The sequence below is a fragment of the Leucoraja erinacea genome, chromosome 6, assembly GCF_028641065.1.
Source record: "Leucoraja erinacea ecotype New England chromosome 6, Leri_hhj_1, whole genome shotgun sequence".
In the NCBI taxonomy this organism is placed as follows: domain Eukaryota; kingdom Metazoa; phylum Chordata; class Chondrichthyes; order Rajiformes; family Rajidae; genus Leucoraja; species Leucoraja erinaceus.
In genome coordinates this window covers 80,237,670-80,263,180 of record NC_073382.1, presented here as the reverse complement: position 1 = coordinate 80,263,180, position 25,511 = coordinate 80,237,670, and the positions used below count along the sequence as shown (strand labels likewise).

At 46.3% G+C, this 25,511-nt stretch overlaps 1 pseudogene; it reads right to left on the bottom strand.

Moving 5' to 3' along the window:
* Positions 1-24,477: 24,477 nt before the first annotated feature.
* LOC129698500 (U6atac minor spliceosomal RNA) lies at positions 24,478-24,616 on the bottom strand (annotated as a pseudogene).
* Positions 24,617-25,511: the final 895 nt, after the last annotated feature.

The following is a 25,511-nucleotide window of genomic DNA, read 5'->3' as shown; positions in this document are numbered from 1 at the left end:
ACCCGAGACTGCGAGCTCCTCAATGGTGAAGTCTGCAGGCTGCGTCTGGAGCGTCGATCCCAGGCAAGGGATCACAGGCTCCAATGGTAAGTTCACGGCCCCACCATTCAATCATGGCTGGATGATCTCTCCCTCCTCACCCCATTCTCCTGCCTTCTGACACCTGTGCTAATCTAGAATCTATCTATCTCTGCCTTACAAATATCAACTGATAGTGCAGAGAACTATTCAACAATATGTTTATTTTTATACATTTTCTTGAAGAAAACATTTTGTTCTCTTGTTAAAACAATGACCTGTTCCAAATCAATGAACGTCCAAAATCCACTGCTGGATGTATTTTTTAAAATAGCCTCAATTCTGACCATTGGCTAGCTTATTTATTTAATTTTTAGTTTCAATATCATTCCTCCATGATAATGTTGGAATAATTTTGCTGAGAGAACGGAGCGGCTGGGCTTGTACATTCTGGGGTTTAGAAGGATGAGAGGGTTTTATTGAAACATACAAGATTGTTAAGGGTTTGGACAAGCTAGAGGCAGGAAACATGTTCCAGATGTTGGGGGAGTCCAGAACCAGGGGCCACACACACACAGTTTAAGAATAAGGGGTAAGCCATTTAGAACGGAGACGAGGAAACACTTTTTCTCACAGAGACTTGTGAGTCTGTGGAATTCTCTGCCTCAGAGGGGGGTGGAGGCCAGTTCTCTGGATACTTTCAAGAGAGAGCTAGATAGAGCTCTTAAAAATAGCGGAATCAGGGGATATGGGGAGAAGGCATGGACGGGGTACTGATTGGGAATGATCAGCCATGATCACATTGAATGGCGTGGCTGGCTTGAAGGGCCGAATGGCCTACTCCTGCACCTTATTGTCTATTGTCTATTTTTCCAATCATCTTTGACAACATTTTTAGTCCAATTTAAATGAGTAATTAAACCTTCTTTTACAGTCTCTTAGATTTGAGGATGACTTCTTTCCACTTCAGAAATAGCATATCTGAGTAGCTGAGTGGGCAATATTGCTGTTGGAACTTTTAGTGCCTCATATGTGGCAGGAGCTATTAGTTAGGATGGGTGATTTTTGTTCTCCTGCTGCTTTTGAATCTGAGGTTCTGTGTCTTTCCAATGATTATTATTACAAAAGATAGACAAAAAGCTGGAGTAACTCAATGGGTCAGGCAACATCTCTGGAGAGAAGGAATGGGTGACGTTTCTGGTTGAGACCTTTCTTCAGACCCGCTTAGCCACCACAGCACCCGTGTGCATCCCCACCGATGACCAGCGTTGCTGCAAGCCCGAGGCTGCCACCCAGGACAACCCCGGACACCTCTGGCCACCCCCGGACAGGGATGGGTCACCCGGGAGGGGACGGGGACGGCCCAGCAGCAACTCAACAGCGTCCGCAGTGCCGGAGACCTGGGCTCGACCCTGACCACGGACAAAACACAGGCCTGCACACACGCAGCAACACAGCTGCGTATCGCGTGTGATCTATGACCTGGGCATGCGCAGTTGGAATACTGAACTCACTTATTCCAAAGGACAAAATACTGGGATATCAATGAAAATGTTGCTTATTGATATGCCCATCAATATGAAGAATTTGGATAGATATAAAGCTAAAATATCGATCTTGAGCAAGTCCTTCTTGTCTCTGCTACAGTAGTTTCTGGGGCTGCAATTGAGGTTACTCCGAGATACACCTGATTCAAGATGGAACTTTAGCTGATTGTGATAAAAGTTTCCTTATCCTAACTATTTTGACTGGGGAGATAATGTGTACACTATTGTGATGGTGTACAAATTTCATGATCAACCATTCCAAACTCATTCTGCAACCAGTGTAAGTTCTAGTCCATTAAACGTATCTATTTGCGATATTTTTTTATTGAAATGGAGGCTGACACGAAGCTGTCCAGTCAAAGGAATAAATTGCAATTTCAATTCAACTTGAAAGCTGCAATATTTCAATCCTCCCTGGCTATAGAGTAATTGAAAGATGTGTCTGAAGAAGGGACTGACCCAAAACATCATCCATTCCATCTCTCCAGAGATGTTGCCTATCCCGCTGAGTTACTCCAATGTTGAGTCAACCAACTGTGAACCGGGGTCAGGTGGTCAAGGGTAACAATGCACAAATGGGGCTACATCGAGAGTACAATAACCTGTGACTGTGGCACACAGACCCAGACAATGCAACACCTGCTACAATGTCCATTGCTGGATAATCCATGTACTACTGCAGACCTTGCACTTCACACTCCAATAGCTCAACGATGTGTACAGCAGTAGCGAGCCACAAAATAGCATAAGGACACAAAGAAGAAGACTCCAGCATGTTGTGTCTACCTTCGAGTAATTGAAAGAGATTGGAATACTACAAATATTGTGCAATGTTTCAAAAGGGAGGAAGGTATAGTACCATATTGTAGTTTGTTGTTCCCACAACTCATTCATCCAAGCCAAACACACTTCCACTTGACGTTCCCCCAGAGTTGTGACTTGAGGATAAGAACCACACCCTGTTCAAATGGCTAATCGCTCTACTTGTAGATCCAAACACCAGATAAAGCACCACAGTCTTACAACCCAGCGGTAGTAATATTGATTTCTCGAACTACAAGTAACCCTTGGGATGGGAGATTGCAACCTTCACGTGGTCCACTCTGTTTCGACGAATGTAATCAACCTGGCATGCACAAACAGAAGATCAAACGGAACAAGTTGTCTTACAACTTTAGGCTGTGGATGTCATATGCAAGAAGAAGAAGTAACCCTTGCTTTCCCTCTCTCTCCAGCCTTCTCCCACCTAAGTTATCCGACTAATTTCACTGTCCTCCTGATTAATTTTACTGTTTGTATGCCTGGTCGTCACCTTCCCCTCTGTCAACAATGAACCATTCTTCATTTCCTTGGCCGTTGTCTGCTTTGATCTGTCCTTTTCACACCTTACATTCCCTTTGTACCCTTGCATATCCCCAGTTTCCCTCTCCCCTGACACTCAGTCTGAAGAAGTGTCTCTACCCGAAACATCATCCATTCCTCCTCTCCAGAGATGCTGCCCGTCCCACTGAGTTACTCCAGCATTTTGTGTCTGTCTTCGCTGCATACTAGCATCTGCAGTTCCTTCCTGCACAATCAGAGTCTTATCATTTCCAGGAACTGCTGAGAAATGCTCACAATGTGATTTATCTACAGAATCCAGCAGCCAGGTTGTGATCCTTTGCACTGATGTGCTTTGCATGGAATAATTTGACTGTCATAATAGCTCATGCATTACTTGCAAACATGTAGGAAGGAAAAACTAGGACTTAAAGCAAAAGAGGGAGCAAGGTGAAGCTGTGCACCAGGATAACCATCAACAGAGGCAGACAGACCATAAGTGTAAAGAGACATTTCATCCACTCACTAAGCAGTAGGAGCCCCAGGCCAGGCTTCTCAAAAATCTGAGGGAGAATGTGTTGGCTCTGGAGAGGGACCAGAGGAGGTTTACAAGAATTATCCCAGGAATGAGTGGGTTAACATATGATGAGAGTTTATCGGCACTGGGCCTGTACTCGCTGGAGTTTAGAAGAATGTGGGGGGACCTCATGAAAAAGTACCGATTAGTGAAAGACTTGGATAGAGTGGATGTGGAGAGGATGTTTCCACTAGTGGGAGAGTCTAGGACTAGAGGTCATAGTCTCAGAATTAAAGGGTGTTCCTTTAGGATGGAGATGAGGAGGAATTTATTTTGTCAGAGGGTGGTGAACCTGTGGAATTATTTGCCAAAGAAAGGCTGTGGAGGCCGTCAATGGATATTTTGGGGGTTGGGGGGGGGGGGGGGGGGGGGAAAGAGTTAGATCAGCCATGATTGAATGGCAGAGTATACTTGATGGGCTGATTGGCCTAATTCTGCATTGGGAAGAGGTTAAAAAAAGATGGGGGGTTGTGGGGTTGTTTGTTAGTTACCTAAAACTAGAGAATTTTATGTTCAAAATCTGAAGCCACTCGTGGAACATGAGGTAGCATTCCTCTAGTTTGTGTGTGGCCTCCCTCTGGCACTGGAGTAGGCCCAGGACAGAAAGGTCAGTGTTGGAATAGAAGGGACGTTGAAATAGGTAACATCTGGGAATTCCAACAGTCCCTGGTGGACCGAGTACAGACCAAGTGTTAGGCGAAACGGTCACCGAGGCTACATTTGTTCTTACCGATGCTGCATCGGGAGCACTGAATACATTCGATGAGGTTTGAGTAGTAGAGGTGCAAGTGGACCTCTGTCTGGTCTGGAAAGGTTACTATGATCCCAGGATGGGTGGGAGGAAAGAGGGGCGGGATTTAAAGGAAGTTACTTAGCTTAAAAAACAGAAGCAGACATTTTCCCCGTGATTAGCCATTTCAATTAACCCCAGTTTGTTTCTCATTTCCTGACAAATATTGCAATCAGACCAAATCAAAACCTAACACATAACTGACCGTCCAGTTGCCACCATAATGAAGCCTTAGAAAATAATATTATCCGCCGTTGTCCATAAAATCTCCATTATCTTGGAACTATATGTCAACACAAGGATATATTCCCAATTAAGGTCAAACTCTGTGCTTTCTGGTCGCTGATGAAATATGTGGTAATTTTCAAAAGAGTGCAGATGAGATTCACTGGAACCTTGTCTCAAATACCGGGCTTCAGTTCCAAAGAGAGATTACATAGGCTTGGTTTATTCTCACTGGAGTGTAGGAAGCTGAGGTGTGACCTTATAGAGGTTTCTCAAAGTAGGAAGCAAATAGATAGGGTATTCCATCGAGTGAAGGAGTCTAGAGGGTAGAGGTTTAAGGTGGGAGGGGAGAAATTTAAAGAAGATCTAAGGGGGGGATGTTTTTCGACAGCGGGTAGTGGTTATATGGAATAAGCTGCAGAGAAGGTGCTGGAGACAGATACAATTACAACATTTAACAGGCATTTATGGGGCACCCTTTATGTGGCGTCTATTGCATACCCAAGGTTTTGTTTTGTTTTGTTTAGTTTAGAGATACAGTGCGGAAACAGGCCCTTCGGCCCAGCGATCCCCACACATTAATACTATCCTGCACCCACTAGGGACAATTTTTTAAAAACTTTTACCAAGCCAATTAACCTACAAACCTGTACGTCTTTGGAGTGTGGGAGGAAACCGAAGATCTTGGAGAAAACCCACGTAGGTCATGGGGAGAACGTACAAATTCCATACAGACAGCATCATTAGTCGGGATCGAACCTTGGTCTCCGGTGCTGCATTTAGTATAAGGCAGCAACTCTACCGCTGCGCCTCCACGATGTCAGGTATGCAAGCAAAGAATTTAACTGTGACTTGTCACAAATTACAATAAAATATCCAACTAATTAATTCATGCATTCACTAATTCATTCCTTTGAATGGGAATGGAAAGGAGTTTAGGGTTATGGACCTAATGAGGGCAAATAGGACTAGTGTAGATAGGCATTGTGGTCAGTGTAGATGATTGGGCTGAAGAGTCCACTTCTGTGTTGTGAAACACTATGAATAAACTTTATAGATATTCATCACTTTAGAATACTTGCAATCAAGTACATTAATAGATATTTGATATATGGAGAGAAGGCAGGAACAGGGCACTGAATGTGGATGATCAGCCATGATCACAGTGAATGGCGGTGGTGGCCTGAAGGGCTGAATGGCCTCCCCCGGCACCTATTGTCTATCAGAAAAATACAAAGTAGTAAGGTTCTCAATGAAGTCAAAAGAGCTCTTACCAATCTTCTCAGAGACATTTGAACTATCTTTAATTGGACTTGATCAGACTTCAATGTTGTATCTTGCACTAAATGTTGTACCCTTTATCATTTGTCTGTGTACTGTGGACGGCTAGATTGTACTCATGTGTATTATTTTCTTTGAATGGATAGTACGCAAACAAAAGTTTGTCACTGTCCCTCAGTACACATGACAGTAATAAACTCAATTAAACTCAACTCTCCGAGTTAAAAGCTGTATTTGGGCAATTGCTGTAAATGCTCATCATTTCACCTGATCAATAAATACACTCAGTAGTCTGATGTTCCCACTTGGAGCTACAACCAGTCCTCCACAGCCTCCAACCTTATCGATCCCCAGCCCCGCACAGCCCGGTTTTACCTTCTCCCCAAAATCTATAAACATAACTGCCCTGGCAGACCCATTGCTTTTGCCCGCTCCTGTCCCATGGAAATGATTTCCACGTATCTCAACTCCATCCTATCCCCCCTAGTCCAATCTCTCCCGACCTATGTCCAACGTCCTCACACACCCTTCGTCTCTTCAATGCCTTCCATTTTCCAAGCCCCCAGCCCCCTCATCTTTACTATGGATGTTCAGTCACACCACACCACCATCCCCCTCCAGAAAGGCCTCAAAGCCCTCTATTTCTTCCTCGACCGCTGAACCAGCCAATTTCCCTCTACCCATGACAACCACTCCTTTGTCTCCTCCCACTTCCTCCAAATCAAAGGCGTGACCAGCTTTTGTGTCTATTCACGAACACTGCAATCCATTTGGCCAATCAGTCTTTGTCATTGCAGATCTAAGATCATTCTATAACAGCCACATTCATTTTCTTCACTCCCATCAAATCTCTACGCAAGATACATAATATTAGAGCAATACATCTGCATGGTTTTGGAAGGTACAGCTGTCTCTACACTTTCGAGATGCAGGAGCAGAATTAGGCAAATCAGCCTATCAAAACTTCTCAGCCATTAAATTATGGCTGATCTATCTCTCCCTCCCAACTACATTCTCCTACCTGCTCCCCATAACCCCTGACACCGGTATTAATCAAGAATCATATTTATCTCTGCCTTAAAAATATCCACTGACTTGCCCTCCACAGTCTTCTGTGGCAAATAATTCCAAAGATTCACCACCCTCTGACTAATGAAATTCCTCCTCATCTCCTTCCTAAAGGAACCTCATTTAATTCTGAAGCTATGACCACAAGTCCTAGACTCTCCCACTAGTGGAAACATCCTTTCCACATCCACTCTATCCAAGCCTTTCACTATTCTGTACGTTTCAATGAGGTCCCCCCTCATTCTTCTAAACTCCAGTGAGTGCAGGCCCAGTCAAATGCTCGTCATGCCTCTCCCAACAATGACTTCTAAATGGTGACCCCAAATTTCACTGTACCAATTGATACATGTGACAAATAAATGTCTCTTGAATCTCTTGAATCTTGAATCTTAAAAGACAGCCATTTGTAAAACAGTAAGGCATGAAGGACAATATATGTAGGAAGGAACTGCAGATGCTGGTTTACACCAAAGACAGACACAAAGAGCTGGAGTAACTCAGCGGGACAGGCAGCATCTCTGAAGAAAAGGAATGGATGACGTTTCAGGTCGAGATCCTTCTTCAGACTCAAGCTAGTTTCCACGCTCGGACTCTAACCAGAAATCTTAATTCTATTTCTCTTCCCACAGTTGCTGTATGACCAGCTGTGTATTTCCAGGAATTCTTGTTTTTATTTTAGTTTTCGAAGACATTCTTTCTGTGACAACATTGTTTTCCGAAATGTTGGTTGCTGTATCTCTTCCGGTATTGCAGACAACTATGAAGGTTCCATTTCCTGCTTACATGTAGAAAGGCTAAAAAGAAATGTGTTATTTCCCCTCATTGTTACCCATCTGGTTGGGCACCTGCATTTCCCTTGCAATTCTTCTGAAGTATTTTTATATCTTAATTTAGTTCTGGTAAATCAAGTAGGTAAAAGCTCACCTCAACACACAATAAAAGTGATTGATACGGATTATGCACCTAGTAAAAAGCTGGAGAGTTATGCCCCTGTCCCACTTAGGAAACCTGAACAGAAATCTCTGGAGACTTTGCGCCCCATCCAAGGTTTCCGTGCAGTTCCCGGAGGTTTTTGTAAGCCTCCCTAATGTTCGAAAGTGGTTTCCGCTTCTTCTATGTTCCGGCGATTATTTCAAAAAATTTAAAACCGGCCGCGACTAAAAATAGGTTGCCGTTTTAAAAATCGGTAATTTTTTAGTCGAAGTCAGTTGCGATGCTAGTTAAAGGTGGTTGTCGGAGGTTGCAAGGTAGTGGAAGGCAAGACCTTTTTTTCACCCAGTTTTATTCCACCAGGGAGGTCATACCTTCCACTACCTGCAACCTCCGGCAACCAACTTCAACTAGCATCGCAACCGGCTTCGACAAAAAAATTACCGATTTTTAAAACGGCAACCTATTTTAGTCACGGCCGGTTTTGAATTTTTTGAAATAATCGCTGGAACATAGAAGAAGCGGAAACCACTTTAGTCGCAACTGGCTTCGACTAAAAAACTACCAATTTAAAAAATGGCAACCTATTTTTAGTCGCGGCCGTTTTTTAAATTTTTTGAAATGATCGCCGGAACATAGAAGATGCGGAAACCACTTTCAACCATTAGGGAGACTGACAAAAACCTCCGGGAACCTCCGGAAATCACCGGGAACCGCACGGAAACATTCGGTGGGACGCAAAGTCTCCAGAGGTTTCCGTTCAGCTTTCCTAAGTGGGACAGGGGCATTAGAATATTCACTTCTGTGTAGGAAGGAACTGCAGATTTATTATTTTGCAGTTTTATTAGTAACTAGACCAAGTGCAGACCCGTTGGGTCTGTTTTCCCAACGCGTGTGTTTGTGGGAGGGGGGGGGGGGGGACTGCGGCATCACACTCACACTAACCACCCCCTAACCACACAGGTGGGGGGAGGGAGGGCGAGGGAGACGGGGTGTCAATGACAGCACACGATGGAACGTTCACCAGGTGCTGGTGCTCCTGCAAAGGCATATGTAAATGAATTCATCCCGATTGGACATCTGTGAGCATTGGGCATTGTGACATCACACCATGGAACAAATCAAAAGGAAGAAAGGCAGCCGAACGGACGGGCGCCGGATGGACTTTGCGGGGGGGGGGGGGATGAGAGAAGATGGGAGGGAGGGGAGAGGAGGAGGAAACGGGACAGATTTGGGAGGGAAAGGAGAGCGGGGTTAGGGGGTGAGAGAGGGGGATGGGGAGAGAGATGTGGGAGTGGGGGGGATGGGGAGGGAGGGGAGGAGTGCGGAAGAGGGGTGGGGGGAGAGAGGGGGGGAAGAGTGGGGAGGGAGAGTGGAGGGGAAGGGGGGAGAGGTGGAAGAGTGGGGAGTGAGGGGGAGCGGGGGGTAGGGGGAGTGGTGGAAGAGGTACAGAGGGATAGGGGGAAGGGGGGCGGGGGAAGAGAGGTAAAGAGGTGGGGTAGAGAGGGAAGGGGGTGGGGTAGAGAGGGAAGGGGTGGGGGAGAGAGGGAAGGGGTGGGAGGAGGAGGGGAGAAGGGTGAGGGATGGGGGAGAGATGTGTGGGGGTAGGGGAGAGATGTGTGGGGGTAGGGGAGAGAGGGAGGAAGAGTGTGGAGGGGAAGGGGGGATGGGGGGAGAGAGGGACGGGTTGGGAGAGAGAGGGAATGGGGGTGGGGAAGAAAGGGATGGGGTTGGGAGGGGGGGAAGGGGGGAGAGGGGGTGAGGAGAAGGAGAGCAGAGAGGGGTGGGGGGGGGGGGAGGAGGAGAGAGGGATGAGGGAGGGGGAGAGAGGTGTGGGGGGGAGGGCCGGAGGGAGGGGAGGAGGGAGATGGGATAGAGGGGTGGGGGAGAGGGAAGGTTAGTGGGAGAGAGGGATGGGAGGGAGGAGAGGGGAGGGGGAGGGGGAGAGAGGGAGAGGGAAGGAGAGAGGGATGATAAGGGGAAAGGAGAGGAGGAGGGAGAGGATAGGGGAGGAGGGGGGGGGAAGAGTGTGGAGGGAGGGGGAAGAGTGTGGAGGGAGGGGGAAGAGTGTGGAGGGAGGGGGGGGAAGAGTGTGGAGGGAGGGGGAAGAGTGTGGAGGGAGGGGGAAGAGTGTGGAGGGAGGGGGAAGAGTGTGGAGGAGGGAGGGGGGAAGAGTGTGGAGGGAGGAGAGGGGGGGAGAGTGGGGAGGGATAGTGGAGGGGGGAGAGAGGGAAGATGGAGTGGGGAGGCTCAGAGGGGTAGGGAAAGGGGTGGGGGGGGAGAGAGAGGGAGGGAGGGGGAAGGAAGGTGGTGAGAGAGGGGGGGGGGAGGGAGAGGGGTGGGGTGAGGGAGAGAAGTGGAAGAGTGGGGGAGGGAGAGGTAGGGGGAGTGGTGGAAGAGGGACCGAGGGGTAGGGGGAATGGTACGGGGGAATGGTACGGGGGAAAGAGGGATGGTGGTGGGGTAGAGAGGAAAGGGGGTGGGTGAGAGAGGTATGGTATGGGTAGGCGTAGGGGGAGAGGGGTGAGGAGAGGGAAACATAGAAACATAGAAATTAGGTGCAGGAGTAGGCGATTTGGCCCTTCGAGCCTGCACCGCCATTCAATATGATGATGGCTGATCATCCAACTCAGTATCCTGTACCTGCCCTCTCTCCATACCCCCTGATCCCTTTAGTCACAAGGGCCACATCTAACTCCCTCTTAAATATAGCCAATGAAGTGGTCTCAACTACATTCTGTGGCAGAGAATTCCAGAGATTCACCACTCTCTGTGTGAAAAATGTTTTTCTCATCTCGGTCCTAAAAGATTTCCCCCTGCAATTGATCTGTTCAATTAATTTAATCAATCTCTGTAAAGCACTTTGGTTCAAATACTGGTTTTGTTGAAAAGTGCTATATAAATAAACATTATTATTATTATTATCCTTAAACTGTGACCCCTAGTTCTGGACTTCTCCAACATCGGCAACAATCTTCCTGCATCTAGCCTGTCCAACCCCTTAAGAATTTTGTAAGTTTCTATAAGATCCCCCCTCAATCTTCTAAAATCTAGCGAGTACAAGCCGAGTCTATCCGGTGTTTCTTCATATGAAAGTCCTGACATCCCAGGAATCAGTCTGGTGAACCTTTTCTGTACTCCCTCTATGGCAAGAATGTCTGAGCATTGGGCATTGTGACATCACACAATGGAACGTTCACCAGGTGCTGGGGCTCCTGCAAAGGCATATGTAAATGAATCCATTCCGATTGGACATATGTGAACATTGGGCATTGTGACATCACACGATGGAACGTTCACCAGGGGCTGGGGCTGGGGCTGGGGCTGCTTCTATGGGTGAGAAGCCAGTTTTTTTTTTTTTTTTTTGTATATTGGTGGGCGGGAGAAATGATTTGATTAAAAATGTGTACATAAACATGACGAAATGTAATCAGGAGTGGATACTTTGAAAGAAAAGTGAAATCTCTACCGAAATGGAAAAGATCTCTGCGATTCTGCGTCTGGTTTTGGAGTAGCAAGGAATCAAAGGAAGAAAGGCAGCCAGCAGCCGGACGGAAGGACTAGATAGATAGATGTTTAATGTTTTATGTATCATTCTTAACTGTCACTGTATGTCATGATGTCACTTGTGTGTGGAGCACCAAGGCAAATTCCTTGTATGTGAATACTTGGCCAATCATTAATTCATTCATTCAGATGCTGGTTTAAACTGCTGACAGACACAAAAAGCTGGAATAACTGAGGGTGTCAGGCAGCATCTCTGGAGAAAAGGAATGGGAGACATTTCAGGTCGAGACCCATCTTCAGACTGAAAGTCGGGAAACAAAAACAACAGATATAGACAGTGATATAGAGAGATATAGAATAAATGAAGAAAGATAGGGCTGGAGGAATCACAGAGGGGGAGCAGCGAGAGAGGATGTTGCAGAACTGTCGTCGGAGAGAGGAGGAGAACTTCTTCAATGTAGACATACCTTGAGGAGATTTTGCAGTGGAGCAGACGAAATGTATAGGAAGAAACTACAAATGATGGTTAAAACCAAAGCTAGACCCAAAAAGCTGGAGTAACTTAGACAACTGGACAGACAACAATTTTTTTTTTTCACATGTCTGCAAACACATTACGTTCACAGATCTATAAAACTGGTATCTGCCAGAGGACATAACGGATAAAAATCCAAAAGTAGCATGATATCCGCTGGCCTAGAAGAGAACAATCAATCTTATATATGCAATATGTATGAACATTATTTACATTTCTATTATGTTCGCCACAATCCAATTCAACACGAGTTAACAATAACGCTAGAAATCTATAGGAAGGAACTGCAGATGCTGGTTTACATCGAAGATAGAAACAAAATGCTGGAGTAACAGTGGGACAGGCAGCATCTCTGGAGTTAAGGAATGCATGACATTTTCAGGTCGAGACCCTTATTCAGACTCAAAGTGAAGAAGGGTCTCGACCCGAAGCGTCACTCATTCCGACGCTAGAGATCTCCTTTCCCTGCAGAATGTTTGACATCTGCTTCAGGCAGAACAGGATCTTAGGCTGTCCACTGCTTGATTTGTCCCAGCTACACTAGTCCCACCTGCCCGCATTTGGTCCATATTCCTCCAAACCTGTCCTATCCATGTACCTGTCTAACTGTTTCTTAAATGTTGGGACAATCCTTGCCTCAACTACTTCCTCCGGCAGCTTGTCCATACACCAACCACCCTTTGCGTGAAACAGTTACCCCCTCAGATTCCTATTTAATCTTTTCCCTTCACCTTAAACCTATGGCCTCTGGTCCTCGATTCACCTACTCTGGGCAAGAGACTCTGTGCATCTACCAGATCTATTCCTCTCATGATTTTATACACCACTATAAGATCACCCCTCATCCTCCTGTACACCAAGGAATCCCAGCCCACTCAATCTCTCCCTGCAGCTCAGACCCTCGAGTCCTGGTAATATCCTTGTAAATCTTCTCTGTACCCTTTCCAGCTTGACAACATCTTTCCTATATCATGGTGCTCAGAACTGAATACAGTACTCTAAATGTGGCCTCACCAATGCCTTATAAAACTGCAACATGAACTCCCAACGTCTATACCCAAACATCACTCTATCAAACTCCATACATCACTTCTCCACTGATACAAGCAATGTTTGGGAGCAATGTATCTGAGGCCCTTATGCCCATTGAGGATTCTAGCTTGCGAGGGCATGGCTGGAGAACTCAAAGTCCTGGTATCATGGACATCATTTACAGCATGCACCAATAGACTCTATAAGCCCACGCCTCTTTTCTAATCTACAAACTACAGTGAACTATGTTCGTAAAATTAGGTGTCGCTCTTGTTGATGGGAACAGACGTTATTTATTATATCAGGCTGAGGTAATTTCAGATGAGGTCATCTATAAAGAAAGGCTTGTCTTGTCACTACTATATACGCATATATGTTCTTGAGGCTGTGAGCTGAGGTCATGTAATTTACTAGTGCTTCCAAGAGCACTCATTTATTTTCCTAAGCACCACATTGTTTTTGCAGGTGAGCTTGCTTGCTTAACAATGCATTTTAGCTAATAAGCCCATTTTAACCCCTCCATTACAACTGTACTACTCATACACTTGTGGCCAAATTCATGTCTAACTCCACTTACAAGTTTGCAAATTGAGACTTGACACTTTAGAGATACAGCGCAGAAACCAGCCCTTCAGCCCACCAGGTCCATGCCGACCAGTGTACGCTAGCACCATCCTACACACTAGGGACAGTTTACAATTTGCTAGCATTTTCTGCTTTCACTTGGATTCCAGCATCTGTTTTTTGCTTTTCATTTACTAGCACAGATACATTTGGGATCTCTTATGTTCTTTGCACTGTTAAATCAACATAGCTTCCTGAAACCAGTAAATTCAGCATGCAGTTATTGCAGTGCATTGATACCATTATAGGTCTGTCACAAAGGAACATATTAAGAAGGTTGAGTCACTATGAACAGCTGTCCTTCCTTCTCCGCCACCTCCCCCCTGCCTCTGAACTATAGTATCATAATTGTCGGTTTCAGAAAGGACGTGTTTGACACCAGGTTTTTAGCACGAATTTCACGGAAAACGCAGGCGGACATTTGCCAGAACAAAATAACATTGTTCTGCTCTATATTTAAATACAATTGTTTGGATGAAATAGAGTGGGGGAAATGCAGAATGACGAGTTTTCTGCGCAAGATCAATCAACGTAATGAAGAAGGTCATAGTCATGCGTCATATGGCTCAGAAACAGGCCCTTCGGCTCAACGCATCATGATGCCCAAGATACCCTATCTACAGTAAGTTAGTCCTATGTGCCTGCATTTGGTCCATATCACTCTCAACCTATCCCAGTATCTTTTAAATGCTGTTATAGTACCTGTCTCAGCTATCTCCTCTTGCAGTTCATTTCATATACCCACCACCATTGATGTGTACATACCCTTAACCTTGCCTTCAGGTTATTTTTAATTCTTGCCCCTCTCACCTTAAACCCATCTCATCTGGTTATTGATTCCTCCCCCCACCCCCCCTCCCCCACCCTCGGTAAAGAGTTATGCCCCTGTCCCACTTACCTCTGGAGACTTTTGCACCCCACCCAAGGTTTCCGTGAGGTTCAAAGGTATCAAAGGTATTTCATTGGTCACATTCACATACACCTAGGTGCAGCGAAGTGAAATGCTTCTTGCCATTTTGCAGCACATAAAGAAGGAATACAGACATAACATTAATAAGAGTTTTAAACATAAAGAACATCCCCCCACAATGGTTCCCATTATGAGGGAAGGCACAAAGTCCAGTCCCCAACCCCAGTTCACCCATAGTCGGGCCCATTGAGGCCTCCACAGTTGCCTCTACGGAGGCCTGATGTTCCAGGCCGTTCTCACCGAGTGATGTTGCTCCGGCGTCGGGAGAGTCCTCTCAGCATCTTGGGACACCTGGAACGGCCGCTTCCGTACTGGAGGCCGCGGCTTCCAAAGCCAACAAGGCCGCGCCGGCTGGAGCTCCACAACTGGTGATCTCATCTAGAGATCCCAGGCTCCCGGTGTAAAGTCAGCACCACCGCCCACAGTTGGCCGCTCCACAGTCCCGCAGCTCCGTGATGTTTTCCTCAGCGATCTTCAGCTCACCGGAGCTCCAGCGCGGCGACCGGGGCAAGGCATCGCCCGCTCCGCGATTACGCTCCAGCGCTGTGAAGCCGAGGGTCTGGGTGGTCCCCGACAGGAAATGCCGCTCCAGGCCCGCTGGTAGGCCGCGAGGACGGGTTGAAGCTGCAGCCCAGAGAAAAGCTGCTTAACCGACCAGGTAGGGACACTGAAAGGTAGTTTCCCCCTCTCCCCCCCCCCCCCGGAGGTTCCCGGAGGTTTTCGTCACTCTCCCTCATGGTTGAAAGTGGTTTCCACATAGTCGAGGCTTCTTCTATGTTCCTGCGATTATTTCAACAAAATCAAAATAGGCCACGACTAAAAATAGGTTGCCATTCGGTCAAAGCCAGTGGAGTGGGGTTGCTATTTACTTACAGGCAGTCAAAGGCAATCTCCTTCGCTGACTGGCCATTTTGATTGGCTCATTGGAGTTTTCAGCAAAGATCCTGTAGGATCTTTGGTTTTCAGGACCTAGATGATCCGCCGGAAGGTAAAATGCTCGCTAACTTTATTAAACTTCTTAAAACTGTCTCCACTCCTTCTCCCACCCTTTCTCCCCCCTTCTCTCTCCCTTTCTCCACCCTTCTCTCTCTTCCCTTCTCTGTCCTTCTCTCCCTCGCTCTCTAAAGGACTTACCGTGCTATGTGGCAGCTGTTTACCTTCCTCTTCATCGTGCAGACAGCCCTCCTCCGCTGTCTCTGGCCCCCACCTTTGCGATATGTTTGTGTATGTGTGTGCGTGTGCGTGTGCGGTCAGTACCAAGGATCTGTTGGATCTTTGGTCAGTAGATGCAGCTCACGCTTCGGTCGAGGCTTTCCAGGCAATTGACCAAAACCCCTGGCGACTCATGGAAACCTTGGGTGAGGCGCAAGGTCTCCAGAGGTTTCCGTTTAGGTTTCCTAAGTGGGACAGGGGCATTAGATAGAGCTCTAGGGGCTAGTGGAATCAAGGGACATGGGGAGAAGGCAGGCACGGGTTATTGATTGGGAATGATCAGCCAGGATCACAATGAATGGCGGTGCTGGCTCGAAGGGCCGAATGGCCTTCTCCTGCACCTATTTTCTATGTTCTATCTCTAAAATACTCTGTCTATTCATACTAACTATTCTCCTCATGTTTCTAGCAGTACAATGTCACTTGAAATATTTTGTTATTTCTTTTTAACTGCTTTCATTCCCTGTGCTAACAAATTAATTTACCAGATTAATCTTCAATGTTTCCTTTACTTTGTTAATGTCTCAGGAATTTATGTCCTGTTTGTTAGTCTGAGGGCACTGTGGGACTTGAGAGAAGATTGCAGTTGCCCGAGTTGAGATTTATGTGTTGTCATTAAATACAGGAGGGGTGCCGGAATACTGGAGGGTGGCAAATGTGTCCCTTTATTCGAGAAGGGCTGCGGGGAAAAGGCTGGGAACTACAGGCCAGTGAACTTAACATCTGTTGCGTTTAGGGAAGTTCAACGTGGGCAGGATTTACACAGTTGAATGGTAGGGCTCTGGGGAATGTTGCAGAGCAGAGGGATCTAGGAGTGCAGGTATATAGTTCCTTGAAAGTGGCATTCCAGGTAGATAAGGTGGTCAAAATGGCTTTTAGCACGTAGCACTTTGGCCTTCATTGAATATAGAAGTTGGGAGGTCAGTTATGTAAAACATTGGTGAGGCCATATTTGGAGTATTGTGTTCAGTTGTGGGCACCATGTTATAGGAACAAAGTTGTCAAGCTGGAAAGGGTACAGAGAAGGTTTACAAGGATGTTGCCAGGACACAGGGAGTTGAGGAAAAGGGAGCGGTTGAATGTGTTAGGACTCTATTCCTTTGAGCGCAGGAGGATGAGGGGTGATCTTTTAGAAGTGTACAATGTCATGAGAGGAATAGGTCAGGTAAACGCACAGAGTCTCTTGCCCAGTGTAGGAGAATAGTAATATTAAACACGAACTTACCAGTTTGAAGTTTGATCTTTATTTTATGAGGAGTTGCGGTGATCGATTATGTGAAGAAGCCCCGCCTACACATGCATATCATTCTTCAAAGCAGCGGTGTGAAATCACAGATAACAGCAGTCAAAGTAACTTAGTAAGACTTAGAGAAGACTAGAACTATCAGATGATCTTTGCGATTATGAGGGCCGGGAGCGGAGGGCACGTAATCGCTCACCGTAACTCCTCATAAAATAAAGATCAAACTTCAAACCGGTAAGTTCTCGTTTAATCTTACTATTTTACTTCGGAGTCACGTGAGTGATTCTGTGAATATTTCAAAGCTCTGTGATTTCATGCCGTGAGAATCGAGTCTCCACAACCACGGCTGCTTCAATGATAGATGAAGGAAACATTCATAATGAATAAATAATAGTAACTCCTCTCATTCGGGAGTAACTAACCACTGAACCCAAGTAAGTTGGCAAATACCCCTGGTCTGGCCTTGGGTTATTATGAATTTTTTATAACCCTTGCTGCTGATATTGTAGCAGCCCTGGTGGAGTGAGTCTCGGAAATATACCAGTATCTACTCCAGTACGAGCCAAGCCCTGTTTCGATCACCTGAGGATGGTCCAACCCAATACCCTTTAAAAAAAAATGTATATTATTAACATTGCTAGTTCCGAGCCTCTAAGCTCTTTGTGAACTGACGTATTGTTATATATGTATGACCATAACCGAAGGTTCATGAGGTATGTCATGAAATTAGTTTGAGATTTTATGTCTATTCTGCTTATGCAAACATTTAAAACATAATATTATTTGCAGATGTAATCATCCTATGCAGTCACAATATGTAGTGACTGAACCCGTTGGCTGACCATCTACAGTAAGTTAGTCCTATTTGCCTGCATTTGGTCCATATCACTCTCAACCTATCCCAGTATCTTTTAAATGCTGTTATAGTACCCGTCTCAGCTATCTCCTCTTGCAGTTCATTTCATATACCCACCACCGTCGATGTGTACATACCCTTAACCTTGCCTTCAGGTTATTTTTAATTCTTGCCCCTCTCACCTTAAACCCATGTCATCTGGTTATTGATTCCTCCCCCCCCCCCCCCCCCCCCCCCATTCTCGGTAAAGAGTTATGCCCCTGTCCCACTTACCTCTGGAGACTTTGCACCCTACCAAAGGTTTCCGTGATGTTCAAAGGTATCAAAGGTATTTCATTGGTCACATTCACATACACCTAGGTGTAGTGAAGTGAAATGCTTCTTGCCATTTTGCAGCACATAAAGAAGGAATACAGGCATAACATTAATAAGAGTTTTAAACATAAAGAACATCCCCCCACAATGGTTCCCATTATGAGGGAAGGCACAAAGTCCAGTCCCCAACCCCAGTTCACCCATAGTCGGGCCCATTGAGGCCTCCACAGTTGCCTCTACGGAGGCCCGATGTTCCAGGCCGTTCTCACCGAGTGATGTTGCTCCAGCGTCGGGAGAGTCCTCTCAGCATCTTGGGAACCCTGGAACGGCCGCTCCCGTACTGGAGGCCGCGGCTTCCAAAGCCAACAAGGCCGCGCCGGTTGGAGCTCCACAACTGGTGATCTCATCTAGAGATCCCAGGCACCCGGTGTAAAGTTCAGCGCCACCGCCTGCAGTTGGCCGCTCCACAGTCCCGCAGCTCCGTGATGTGTTCCTCAGCGATCTTCAGCTCACCGGAGCTCCAGCGCGGCGACCGGGGCAAGGCATCGCCCGCTCCGCGATAGCGCTCCAGCGCTGTGAAGCCGAGGGTCTGGGTGGTCCCCAACAGGAAACGCCGCTCCAGGCCCGCTGGTAGGCCGCGAGGACGGGTTGAAGCTGCAGCCCGGAGAAAAGCTGCTTAACCGACAAGGTAGGGACCCTGAAAGGTAGTTTCCCCCTCTCCCCCCCCCCCCCCGGAGGTTCCCGGAGGTTTTCGTCACTCTCCCTCATGGTTGAAAGTGGTTTCCACATAGTCGAGGCTTCTTCTATGTTCCTGCGATTATTTCAACAAAATCAAAATAGGCCACGACTAAAAATAGGTTGCCGTTTGGTCGAAGCCAGTGGAGTGGGGTTGCTATTTATTTACAGGCAGTCGAAGGCAATCTCCTTCGCTGACTGGCCATTTTGATTGGCTCATTGGAGTTTTCAGCAAAGATCCTGTAGGATCTTTGGTTTTCAGGACCTAGAAGATCCGCCGGGAGGTAAAATGCTCGCTAACTTTATTAAACTTCTTTATTAAACGTCTCCATTCCTTCTCCCACCCTTTCTCCCCCCTTCTCTCTCCCCCCTTCTCTCTCTTCCCTGCTCTGTCCTTCTCTCCCCTTCTCTCCCTCGCTCTCTAAAGGACTTACCGTGCTCTGTGGCAGCCGTTTACCTTCCTCTTCATCGTGCAGACAGCGCTCCTCCGCTGTCTCTGGCCCCCACCTTTGCGATGTGTTTGTGTATGTGTGTGCGTGTGCCTGTGCGGTCAGTACCAAGGATCTGTTGGATCTTTGGTCAGTAGATGCAGCTCACGCTTCGGTCGAGGCTTTCCAGGCAATTGACCAAAACCCCTGGCGACTCTTGGATACCTTGGGTGGGGCACAACGTCTCCAGAGGTTTCCATTCAGGTTTCCTAAGTGGGACAGGGGCATTAGATAGAGCTCTAGGGGCTAGTGGAATCAAGGGATACGGGGAGAAGGCAAGCACGGGTTATTGATTGGGAATGATCAGCCATGATCACAATGAATGGCGGTGCTGGCTCGAAGGGCCGAATGGCCTTCTCCTGCACCTATTTTCTATGTTCTATCTCTAAAATACTCTGTGTATTCACACTAACTATTCCCCTCATGATTCTAGCAGTACAATGTCACTTGAAATATTTTGTTATTTCTTTTTAACTGCTTTCATTCCCTGTGCTAACAAATTAATTTACCAGATTAATCTTCAATGTTTCCTTTATTTTGTTAATGTCTCAGGAATTTATGTCCTGTTTGTTAGTCTGAGGGCACTGTGGGACTTGAGAGAAGATTGCAGTTGCCCGAGTTGAGATTTATGTGCGTCATTAAATACAGGAGGGGTGCCGGAATACTGGAGGGTGGCAAATGTGTCCCTTTATTGTACTTCCGGTAGCGCTGGTGCCAGCAGCCTCCACCTACAGCCCGGTATCTTTTTGTTTTTTTGTTTATTTAGTTATGAAAAAGTGTATTTCTTTGTGTTTTTTTTGTGTTTTTATGTGGGGGAAGAGGGCACGGTGCGGGGGATACCGTCCTTCAGCCGCTTCCTGCTGAGGACGCGACTATTATTCGAGTCGCGTCCTCGCCCCCCCCTCCCCTCCCCTCCCCCCACAGCGGCCTACCTGCCTGGATTGGCGCGGCCTTTCCTGCCGGGATCGACCGGAGCTCCAGCAGCGGCGGGACAGCGTTGAAACATCGCGGGGCTGGCGATGCCTTACCGGGGGTCGCCGTCTGGAGCCCGGAGTGCTGGACCTGCTGCACCAACATCATGGAGCTGCAGTTTGCAGAGCTCCCAACGTGCCCGGCTCGACCTGCGGACTCGGGTGCTGCAGACTACGGCTGCGGGAGGCGGCTGATCGTGAGGTCCGGGCCGCTGAGGAGGAGGATGCTCACCGTCGGGGTTCGGCGTTGGCGTTCCACCAGCCCGGCGTGACGGCCTGAACATCGGGCCACCCGGGGCGGCGACTGCGGGTGCTCGGAAGGCCCCGTCCACGGATGAACACGGAGGGGAGGCTGGCTGGACTATGGTGCCATCCTCACCTTGGTGCCATTTATGTTATGTTGTGTCGTGGACTTCTGTATTTGTGCTTTTTTTACATTTTAATTCAATTTCAATTTTATTTTTATTATGTTTTATTATTTATTTATTATTTATTTTTATTATTTCTTTGTGATTTTTTTATGATACTGCCTGTAAGGGAAATTCATTTCGTTGTCTCAAATTGAGACAATGACAATAAATTTGAATACAATACAAGAATACAATTTATTCGAGAAGGGCTGCGGGGAAAAGGCTGGGAACTACAGGCCAGTGAACTTAACATCTGTTGCGTTCAGGGAAGTTCAACGTGGGCAGGATTTACACAGTTGAATGGTAGGGCTCTGGGGAATGTTGCAGAGCAGAGGGATCTAGGAGTGCAGGTATATGGTTCCTTGAAAGTGGCATTCCAGGTAGATAAGGTGGTCAAAATGGCTTTTAGCACGTAGCACTTTGGCCTTCATTGAATATAGAAGTTGGGAGGTCAGTTATGTAAAACAATGGTGAGGCCATATTTGGAGTATTGTGTTCAGTTGTGGGCATCATGTTATAGGAACAAAGTTGTCAAGCTGGAAAGGGTACAGAGAAGGTTTACAAGGATGTTGCCAGGACACAGGGAGTTGAGGAAAAGGGAGCGGTTGAATGTGTTAGGACTCTATTCCTTTGAGCGCAGGAGGATGAGGGGTGATCTTTTAGAAGTGTACAAAGTCATGAGAGGAATAGGTCAGGTAAACGCACAGAGTCTCTTGACCAGTGTAGGAGAATAGTAATATTAAACGAGAACTTACCAGTTTGAAGTTTGATCTTTATTTTATGAGGAGTTGCAGTGAGCGATTACGTGAATAAGCCCTGCCAGTCCGCATGCGTATCATTCTTCAAAGCAGCGGTGTGAAATCACAGATAACAGCAGTCGAAGTAACTTAGTAAGACTTAGAGAAGTCTAGAACTATCAGATGATCTTTGCAATTATGAGGGCCGGGAGCGGAGGGCACGTAATCGCTCACCGTAACTCCTCATAAAATAAAGATCAAACTTCAAACCGGTAAGTTCTCGTTTAATCTTACTATTTTACTTTGGAGTCACGTGAGTGATTCCATGAAGATTTCAAAGCTCTGTGATTTCATGCCGTGAGAATCGAGTCTCCACAACCACGGTTGCTTCAATGATAGATGAGGGAAACATTCATAATGAATAAATAATAGTAACTCCTCTCATTCGGGAGTAACTAACCACTGAACCTACGCAAGTTGGCAAATACCCCTGGTCTCGCCTTGGGTTATTATGAATTTTTCATAACCCTTGCTGCTGATATTGTAGCAGCCCTGGTGGAGTGAGTCTCGGAAATATACCAGTATCTACTCCTGTATGAGCCAAGCCCTGTTTCAATCACCTGGGGATGGTCCAACCCAATACCCTTTAAAAAAAAAAAAAAATGTAAATTATCAACATTGCTAGTTCCGAGCCTCTAAGCTCTTCATGAACTGACGTATTGTTATATATGTGTGACCATAACCGAAGGTTCATGAGGTATGTCATGAAATTAGTTTGAGATTTTATGTCTATTCTGCTTATAGAAACATAATATTATTTACAGATGTAATCACCCTATGCAGTCACAATATGTAGTGCTGATCAGCGCCTTTATGATAACTAACAATAATAGCCGAGTCAACTAAGGATGTAGCTGGAGCCCCCTGGTGAAATAGTATTAATACCACATTAATATCCCATTAGCCCCGTACTTATCCTGGGGACTTATGTGAAAAAATATCCTTTCTCCCTTGATATTAGGGGTGAAACCCGGCAGAGTGGGTCCCTATTGCTGCCGTAAATAAGATGGGAAGCACGTTGGGCACAGTTAATGGTCCTGTAACTTAATTTTGTCAAGACCCATTTGAAACGAACTCCAAGCTGTCAGTTATCTGTGCCGTATGAGATCTGACTTAAGTATTTAAACAACACTTCCCATTTCCTGAAGACGAGATGTAATGCTTTCCTTTCTTGCTGGTCTCCCTGCATTTGCAGCGAGCACAGACATGAATTGGACTGACAGTCCGAGTCGCAGGACTGGTCCACTCAGAAACTATATGAATAATTGATTTATCATGCAGAGGCTGGTTTCCCGATCCACAGGCTAACCCAGCAAATTTTATGTTAAGAATAACCGTAAAATGTTGTATTTCTATTCCCGATAAAGCGGGAAGCATAGCTGCATAGGACAGTCAGACAGAATGTAGGTACTGAATAACATACATCTTTCAGATCTATACTTGCCCTATAATATCCTTTGGAAACCAATTGTTTAGTAGTACCAAATGTTTCCTTTATAAAAGCTTATACTGGAATTCAGTTCGGTTAGATCCAGAATAGCTCGCCATCCTTCTTTTGCTTGGGAAATATATTAGACACAAACTGTAGAGGGTGATGGACCGTCTTTTATATTACACCTTTTGTGAATAATGTTTCAATTTTATCATTTACCTGTCAAGTTTCTGTTTTTGAAAACACCAATTTCCGACGGTGTATGTTCAGTGGGTGGATGTTATTCAAGAGTAAACTCAATTTGAACCCCTGAATGCTGTCCAATGTGAAAAGATCTGATGTTATGCAGCACAATTCATTGTAAAACATTTGCTTTATATTGGTGATTGGTGATTGGTCTATAGAAGATATGTCCTGGACAAGTCCAGCTGCTCGTACCTCCATGGTTGCTGGGTTCCTTTGCCTCCGAATTTTAGTGGGAGTATGCACTGGTGCACGCCAACGGCGTAGTGATGGGATAGTTCTCTTGGTCCTTGCCCTGCACCAGCGTCTGTGAACCGTCTGAAGGGGTATGGTCGACTAGGTGGCATCCTGCTAGTCAGATGTGCCGTAATAAGGCCGACCATCTTTGCCTCGTCATCTAAGTCCTTGACTTACTTAGCCAGGTTTTCTCCAAATATCAAGTTTGGTGGCTGTATGTTTGACGATCAGCACAGTGCTACAAACTTTGGATTTAACATCGGTCTGCTCGTTCTTTCTCAGGCAGTTAATCTCGAAGTGGGCGTTACACAGCCTGCCCAATGTATCCTGCTGTGTGTCTGATAGTGGTATCCCTTTGACTGACCGCCCAATGCCGTTATGCTTGATCCGGTTGGTTTTAATACTTTCTGCAGCCTTAGTTCATGCGATCGTAGGATTGCACCCATTTACCCCCAGATAACTGGTTCATGGTGGGCATTCTGAGTGACACACGATTTACAGATGTTTCATAGCGTTTTGATTCTTGGAGCTGGTGAGAGGTCATATTGTTGATGTTTATTAGCCAGATTCCTCCATTGTCTCACCATTTCCTGCCGGTATGGTGAATTAGCATGCCACATCCGGCACACCTGGAGCGATGCTTTCGTGCCTTCAGTGTCAGTGCCATACTTTGCCCTGGCTCTCCATGCTCTTGCATGAGGGAGGCTTCAGCAGTCCTTGACATGGCGCTGCTGGTATGGGCACCCAGGTAGGCCTGCGGTGCCTTGGGGTATGCTCCTCTGCTATACCTCCAACTTCAGGGTCAGTGCCATACTGCCCTGGCTCTCCCTCTTTTTTCATGAGGGAGGCTTCAGCAGCCCTTGACATGGTGCTGCTGGTATGGGCCCCCCATGTTGACCCACGGAGGTATGGTTCCTCCTGTTTGGTACGGGTCTGCCCTGTATAGACCTCTGCTGGAGGTTGCTGCCGCAACTGATTTGGTAGCCCACGAGTATAGTACTTATGTTGGAATTGTCGAGCATCCTTTCCATAAGGTGCTCCTTCTTGTCTAGACGCCCCCAGACGTTTTTATGCCCCAGAGCTATTCCTGGCCATAATACTGAGCCTGCCCTGAAAACAACTCTGGACAATTTCTGTGTTTGGAACCTTAGCATTGTGCAGTTTTACATGGTTGGATCTCATCCATTTGTGTGTTTGTAAGGCTACTAGGAACTTTCATCCTTACCAAGGGAAATGCTATTTTCATACAACACATGGCCCAAACACATGTTGTCATTATCATTAGTACCAACAAGTGTAATTATTGCCAACTTGTAGATGGTCCCTGAGCTCGAATTAGGTCTCGGATTTTCCTCTGTCCAACTTTCATGCGGCCACCAACTTCAGTGAACTGTTTACTGTCTACGAAGGCGTGGGGTGTGTTGTTGCCGCAACAATGAAGCTTTGTTCTTTAATGGTACCTCAATTGGTCCGACATTTTGCTTCCTATCCAGATTTTTACCTGTTGAATAGTTTTTGCCCTAAGTGAAGTTCAGCGGCTTATTTTTATGTCACCCCTTAAGTGTTTTTGTTCTCGTCATTTATAGCACGAGGGGAACTCTGGCCCCTTCTGGGTATTTTCCACCTTTGTAGTTGGTTATACTGACACTGGTACTCTCTTTCATAGAGAGAGGATTTTTGGACAGTCTGACCAGGTGCTGCAAGCAGAGTTTCCTGAAGAGACCTTCGAATATAAAGCTCCCTTACTGGAGCATATCTTACTGGAACTGTGCTCAACAGCCTTACTTGGCTTTATGCTTTGGGGTATGTTTTTCAATACCTCCAACCTCAGAGTTCACCTCTACCTCAGGATAAAAAGCTCTTTTGTTGGAGGATATCTTGTTGGAGCTGTGCTCAAACAGCCCTGCTTGGTTTTATGCCTTGGTGCCTGCTTTCCCATACCTCAAATCTCTGACAATAAAAGCTCCTTACTGGGGTAAATTATGCTGGAACTGTGCTCAACAGCTTCTTGACATTATGCCTTGGGGTATGCTTTGTAATACCTGTAACCTCTGCCCTGGTATGCTCAACCTCCTTTACGAGGACCTGTGGATATAAAGCTCCTGTAATGGAGCTGATTTTATCTGTACAGCCCTTACCTGAAGCTGC